Source organism: Dendrobates tinctorius, unplaced genomic scaffold (assembly GCF_039654945.1).
Source record: "Dendrobates tinctorius isolate UK_male_01 unplaced genomic scaffold, ASM3965494v1 ptg000446l, whole genome shotgun sequence".
In the NCBI taxonomy this organism is placed as follows: Eukaryota; Metazoa; Chordata; class Amphibia; order Anura; family Dendrobatidae; genus Dendrobates; species Dendrobates tinctorius.
Window position 1 is genome coordinate 2368724 of NW_027362108.1, and position 8121 is coordinate 2376844.

Here is an 8121-nt window from a genome sequence, read left to right on the forward strand (position 1 = left end):
TGTTTCAGTGAATCATCTAATGCTTTTTTTTTTCTTCCTGACACATTATGGAATTGAGGGTACTGTCATTTAATGTAAATGGGCTCAATAGCCCATTCAAGAGATTTGCTTTGTGGAAGGAGATTAAAAAATTGAAGGCCAACATAGCAATGATACAAGAAACACACCTTCTAGAAATTGATAACACAAGACTCAAAAATAAAGACTTCCCTCAGATTTTCTTTTCTAACACTGAGGGAAAGAAAAAAGCTGGGGTGGCCATCGCCTTCCACAAAGATTTGCCAATAGTGGTCTCAGACATATATAGGGACAGCAATGGTAGACAACTTGCTATTAATTTTACTTTGGAGGGTGTGGAATATACAGTGGTAAACGTATACACCCCTAATGTCCGGCAAATTGGTTTTCTAAATAAGGTCAAGAAGAAATTGTCCAATTTTAGTAGAGGTCACATAATCTGGGGAGGAGATTTTAATTGTATAGTTGACCCAAATACTGATTGCTCATCTGATGCCCCATATTATAGAAGCGTGAATCTGGGAAGATGGTTGGGAGATTCCAATTTGCATGACAGCTGTAAGATATTGAACTCTACCTCAAAAGAATACACAAGATTTTGTCCACATAACAAGTCTTACACTAGGATTGATCATGTGTTCACTAGCTTCTCGCTACTAGACTCATACATAGATTTCCAGACTGGTCCTATTACATGGTCAGACCATGCCCCAATCCTACTGACCTTACATACTTCCTCCATGATCCCAAAACAATACAATTGGAGATATAGCAAATTCACTGTTGACTCCCCAGAAAACATATCATTAGCAAAGAATGTCTTAATGAACTACTTCAAAGAGAACTGTTCCCAAGAAATTACACCTGAAACATTGTGGCTAGCACACAAATGTGTCATTAGGGGTCATCTGATCCAAGCTGCTTCGAGACAAAAAAGGGCAAGAGAGAGCCAACAGAGGATGTTGTTAGAACAGATCCAAAAATTAGAATCCCAGGCTAAAGCAGACAAAAATTTTGCTAAATATAATGAATTGTACTCCCTCAGACTGGAACTTAGGAATCTCCTCATCAACTTATATGAGAAAAAGACTTTATTTAATAGGGCAGGGTTTTATGTTAATAATAATAAGTTCTCCAAAAATATGGCAAATAGGTTTAAACCCATAAATAAAAAACATCCAATCAAAAAAATAACCCAAAGCTCAAAGACTATAGAAAAACCCAAAGAGATAGCCCTAGCCTTTGAGAGCTACTATTCTAAATTATATAACATAGGAAACAATGGAGCTCATCCCTCTCCTTCACCAGAGATGATAAATAATTTTTTGGAAAAAGTAAAGCTGGGATCTTTGTCTCTAAAGCAGAAGGAGTCACTTGACGCACCCTTTACTGAGGGTGAGGTCTCTTTTGCGATGAATAATCTTAAAAATGACAAGGCTCCAGGTCCAGATGGCTTTCCTATAGAGTATTATAAAGAATTTAAAAAGGAACTCATCCCACACTTAACTAATGCCCTGAATTTTATTAAATCAGAAGGAAAGTGCAGCACAGATATGCCGAGAGCCACAATAGTGGTGATTCCCAAACCAGATAAAGATTCGACCAAAATCGAAAACTATAGGCCTATTTCTCTCCTAAATGTGGATATCAAGATCTACGCAAAAATATTAGCAGAAAGATTACAGGACGTTGTTCCATTCCTTATACATCCTGATCAAGTCGGTTTTGTAAAATCTAGGCAAACTTCAGACAGTTCTAGAAGTGTCCTGCATCACTTATATTCATGCTACAAAAATAGGATTTCCAGTTTGTTTGTGGCTCTTGACGCTGAAAAAGCCTTTGACCGGATCAATTGGGCCTATGCCTTTACAGTATTGGAGAAAATGGGTTTTGGTGGGGAGATGATGAGAAGTATTCGAGCTTTATACTCTCGGCCATCTGCCTCTGTGCTGGTCAACAACACGATGTCAGATACATTTTTTATAACTAATGGGACAAGACAGGGATGTCCTCTATCCCCAATAATTTTTATCCTGAGCCTGGAACCTTTGGCTCAAATGATAAGGGATTCTGGTGAAGTACACGGTGTACAATTGAAAGATTCAGAGCATAAGATTAACCTCTATGCAGATGACATTATACTCACACTCACAAATCCAATTGATTCCCTGGAAAAGATATGGGATATCATAAATTTATTTGGCTCAGTTTCATACTATAAATTAAATGTAAAAAAGACTAATGTTCTATCACTTTTCCTTTCAGCCTCTACGAAACAGCAACTAAGAGACAAGTATCCCTTTAATTGGGACTGTACCAGGATACCGTACTTAGGAATTTGGCTCACAGGTAACCCCATGCATATGAGTGAGGTAAACATGGATCACCTTCTACAGTCTCTCGACCTTAAGTTGAAGGAACTGTCAAAGACCCCAGCCACATGGATGGGCAGAATAGTGCTATATAAGATGTTCTGCCTACCCAAAGTCCTATTTTTATACAGGAACGTCCCTCTGCCTATATCTGTACAGTATATACAAAAACTAACACACCAGATGAATAAATTTATTTGGAACAATGGGAAACCTAGAGTGAAAAGCGCACTCTACTTAAATCCAAGGAGAAAGGGGGGGTGGCCATACCAGATCTTGAGGCATATTATTATGCCACTATGACTGAACTGACAAAAGGCTGGTTTGTGGAACAGACAGACCTGGGGTGGCCAAATATTGAAAGGGATATGATGCCCAATAGGGAACCAGTTTTATTCATAACCTACTTCCTTCTACATAGAAGGGAAATTATGAAAATAGATAATCCCATACTTAAGGCCTCTATGTTGTGCTGGTCGTATGTATGCAAAAGAAAGACTAGCTCTTCCTCTTTTTTACTCGAGAGGTTGAGACTCCCTTATCTGTCTCCTGTCAGGACTTCTCTAAGACCTATATTTGACAGCTGGACCAAATTTCCGATCACCTTTGTAGATGACTTGATAGACAATAACAGAGTCATACCCTTTGAGTTATTAAAGAACAGATTTGGGGTTCCCAATTCGGAGTATATGACATATCTCCTACTCAAGGAAGAATACAACAAATATAAGAAATACCTTTTTAGAGTGGTTCCAATTGACCTTACTATTAACAATTTTCTATTTAATATGTCAACTAGACATAAGAGTTATCTTAGACCCTTATATAATAGCCTGACCAACAAAGACACCTTCACCAATGAAGGATGCTTTGAAAAATGGGAAACCACATTACAGAGACAGATATATGGTCCCCAGTGGATCTCCTCTCTTAAAATTGCAATCAAATCCACAACATGTATGAATATACTAGAAACGCATTACAAATTAATTCATAGATATTACCTTACCCCAAATAGATTGAAACATTTTGGAGGGGGGGGATCTGGAATGTGTTGGCGTAACTGTGGATCTCAGGCAGATTTATTACATGTTTTTTGGGGATGCCCTGTGCTGAAGTTGTACTGGTCCAGGGTGTTCGATTTGCTTTCACTCATATGCAATTGGTGTATTCAACCACAACCTGCTCTAGCCTTGTTACTAATAGACATACATAGATTTAAAAGAAATAAATTTCTGGCGGCTCATATCCTTATGTCTGCAGCCTTCCTTGTAGCGAAGGGTTGGAACAGGAAGCAACCTCCAGACATTGTCACCCTTATTTTACTGGTGGACAAACATTGTGTCTACGAGAAGATTCACTATATTAATAAAGGCTTAATTAAAATATTTGATGACAGATGGAATAAATGGATGGAACTAAAGTCTAAAATAGAAAAGGATTTCATATCCTGAACTCATATTTTATTTCTTATGGTTTATGATGTGCCAATATTTCACGTATTCAAGTGCCTAAATTTACCTTTCTTTTTATTGTTTCTTTCTGGAACTATTTGTTTAATGTTTATTACATTTACTCTCAATGTTGATATACTATTGAAATGTCATCATATTGTGATGTATTCATATTTTTTTTTTTTTTTACATCAGTACAATAACTTACTTAGATGAGTCTGTACAAGTGTAAATTTTACATTCTGCCTACTATTCTGAAAATTCTAATAAAAATTGTTAAAGAAAATTCAAAACATTCATTACTCAAAAGAGCCCAATAGCAAAAACCAGCGTTTTGAATGAAGAATCACATTTCTTGGTAGAATCATGCAGGATTGAAATTTTTTATGGTTTTTTACTCCTCTCAACAGCCCAAACAAGTTTCTAAAAGGATGAGTTTGCAACTACTTTACTTTTGGAGAAAATTCAAAACATTCATTATTCAATAGGGCCCAATAGCAAAAACCAGCGTTTTGAATGAAGAATCACATTTCTTGGTAGAATCATGCAGGATTGAAATTTTTGATGGTTTTTTACTCCTCTCAACAGCCCAAACAAGTTTCTAAAAGGATGAGTTTGCAACTACTTTACTTTTGGAGAAAATTCAAAACATTCATTATTCAATAGGGCCCAAACTATCAAAAACCAGCGGTTTCAATGAACACACATTTCTTGGTAGAATCATGCAGGACTGAAATTTTTGATGTTTTTCTACTCCTCTCATGAGCCCAAACAAGTCTCTAAAAGCATGAGTTTGCAACTACTTTACTTTTGGAGAAAATTCAAAACATTCATTATTCAATAGAGCCCAATAGCAAAAAATAAGGTTTTGAATGAAGAATCACATTTCTTGGTAAAATCATGCAGGATTGAAATTTTTGATGGTTTTTTACTCCTCTCAACAGCCCAAACAAGTTTCTAAAAGGATGAGTTTGCAACTACTTTACTTTTGGAGAAAATTCAAAACATTCATTATTCAATAGGGCCCAAACTATCAAAAACAAGTGGTTTGAATGAACACACATTTCTTGGTAGAATCATGCAGGACTGAAATTTTTGATGTTTTTCTACTCCTCTCATGAGCCCAAACAAGTCTCTAAAAGCATGAGTTTGCAACTACTTTACTTTTGGAGAAAATTCAAAACATTCATTACTCAAAAGAGCCCAATAGCAAAAACCAGCGTTTTGAATGAAGAATCACATTTCTTGGTAGAATCATGCAGGATTGAAATTTTTGATGGTTTTTTACTCCTCTCAACAGCCCAAACAAGTTTCTAAAAGGATGAGTTTGCAACTACTTTACTTTTGGAGAAAATTCAAAACATTCATTATTCAATAGGGCCCAAACTATCAAAAACCAGCGGTTTCAATGAACACACATTTCTTGGTAGAATCATGCAGGACTGAAATTTTTGATGTTTTTCTACTCCTCTCATGAGCCCAAACAAGTCTCTAAAAGCATGAGTTTGCAACTACTTTACTTTTGGAGAAAATTCAAAACATTCATTATTCAATAGAGCCCAATAGCAAAAATCAGGTTTTGAATGAAGAATCACATTTCTTGGTAAAATCATGCAGGATTGAAATTTTTGATGGTTTTTTACTCCTCTCAACAGCCCAAACAAGTTTCTAAAAGGATGAGTTTGCAACTACTTTACTTTTGGAGAAAATTCAAAACATTCATTATTCAATAGGGCCCAAACTATCAAAAACCAGCGGTTTGAATGAACACACATTTCTTGGTAGAATCATGCAGGACTGAAATTTTTGATGTTTTTCTACTCCTCTCATGAGCCCAAACAAGTCTCTAAAAGCATGAGTTTGCAACTACTTTACTTTTGGAGAAAATTCAAAACATTCATTATTCAATAGAGCCCAATAGCAAAAACCAGCGTTTTGAATGAAGAATCACATTTCTTGGTAGAATCATGCAGGATTGAAATTTTTGATGGTTTTTTACTCCTCTCAACAGCCCAAACAAGTTTCTAAAAGGATGAGTTTGCAACTACTTTACTTTTGGAGAAAATTCAAAACATTCATTATTCAATAGGGCCCAAACTATCAAAAACCAGCGGTTTGAATGAACACACATTTCTTGGTAGAATCATGCAGGACTGAAATTTTAGATGTTTTTCTACTCCTCTCATGAGCCCAAACAAGTCTCTAAAAGCATGAGTTTGCAACTACTTTACTTTTGGAGAAAATTCAAAACATTCATTATTCAATAGAGCCCAATAGCAAAAAATAAGGTTTTGAATGAAGAATCACATTTCTTGGTAAAATCATGCAGGATTGAAATTTTTGATGGTTTTTTACTCCTCTCAACAGCCCAAACAAGTTTCTAAAAGGATGAGTTTGCAACTACTTTACTTTTGGAGAAAATTCAAAACATTCATTATTCAATAGGGCCCAAACTATCAAAAACCAGCGGTTTGAATGAACACACATTTCTTGGTAGAATCATGCAGGACTGAAATTTTTGATGTTTTTCTACTCCTCTCATGAGCCCAAACAAGTCTCTAAAAGCATGAGTTTGCAACTACTTTACTTTTGGAGAAAATTCAAAACATTCATTACTCAAAAGAGCCCAATAGCAAAAACCAGCGTTTTGAATGAAGAATCACATTTCTTGGTAGAATCATGCAGGATTGAAATTTTTGATGGTTTTTTACTCCTCTCAACAGCCCAAACAAGTTTCTAAAAGGATGAGTTTGCAACTACTTTACTTTTGGAGAAAATTCAAAACATTCATTATTCAATAGGGCCCAAACTATCAAAAACCAGCGGTTTCAATGAACACACATTTCTTGGTAGAATCATGCAGGACTGAAATTTTTGATGTTTTTCTACTCCGCTCATGAGCCCAAACAAGTCTCTAAAAGCATGAGTTTGCAACTACTTTACTTTTGGAGAAAATTCAAAACATTCATTATTCAATAGAGCCCAATAGCAAAAATCAGGTTTTGAATGAAGAATCACATTTCTTGGTAGAATCATGCAGGATTGAAATTTTTGATGGTTTTTTACTCCTCTCAACAGCCCAAACAAGTTTCTAAAAGGATGAGTTTGCAACTACTTTACTTTTGGAGAAAATTCAAAACATTCATTATTCAATAGGGCCCAAACTATCAAAAACCAGCGGTTTCAATGAACACACATTTCTTGGTAGAATCGTGCAGGACTGAAATTTTTGATGTTTTTCTACTCCTCTCATGAGCCCAAACAAGTCTCTAAAAGGATGAGTTTGCAACTACTTTACTTTTGGAGAAAATTCAAAACATTCATTATTCAATAGAGCCCAATAGCAAAAACCAGCGTTTTGAATGAAGAATCACATTTCTTGGTAGAATCATGCAGGATTGAAATTTTTGATGGTTTTTTACTCCTCTCAACAGCCCAAACAAGTTTCTAAAAGGATGAGTTTGCAACTACTTTACTTTTGGAGAAAATTCAAAACATTCATTATTCAATAGGGCCCAAAATATCAAAAAACAGCAGTTTGAATGAACACACATTTCTTGGTAGAATCGTGCAGGACTGAAATTTTTGATGTTTTTCTACTCCTCTCATGAGCCCAAACAAGTCTCTAAAAGGATGAGTTTGCAACTACTTTACTTTTGGAGAAAATTCAAAACATTCATTATTCAATAGGGCCCAAAATATCAAAAAACAGCAGTTTGAATGAACACACATTTCTTGGTAGAATCGTGCAGGACTGAAATTTTTGATGTTTTTCTACTCCTCTCATGAGCCCAAACAAGTCTCTAAAAGGATGAGTTTGCAACTACTTTACTTTTGGAGAAAATTCAAAACATTCATTATTCAATAGAGCCCAATAGCAAAAACCAGCGTTTTGAATGAAGAATCACATTTCTTGGTAGAATCATGCAGGATTGAAATTTTTGATGGTTTTTTACTCCTCTCAACAGCCCAAACAAGTTTCTAAAAGGATGAGTTTGCAACTACTTTACTTTTGGAGAAAATTCAAAACATTCATTATTCAATAGGGCCCAAACTATCAAAAACCAGCGGTTTGAATGAACACACATTTCTGGGTAGAATCATGCAGGACTGAAATTTTTGATGTTTTTCTACTCCTCTCATGAGCCCAAACAAGTCTCTAAAAGCATGAGTTTGCAACTACTTTACTTTTGGAGAAAATTCAAAACATTCACTATTCAATAGAGCCCAATAGAAAAAATCAGGTTTTGAATGAAGAATCACATTTCTTGGTAAAA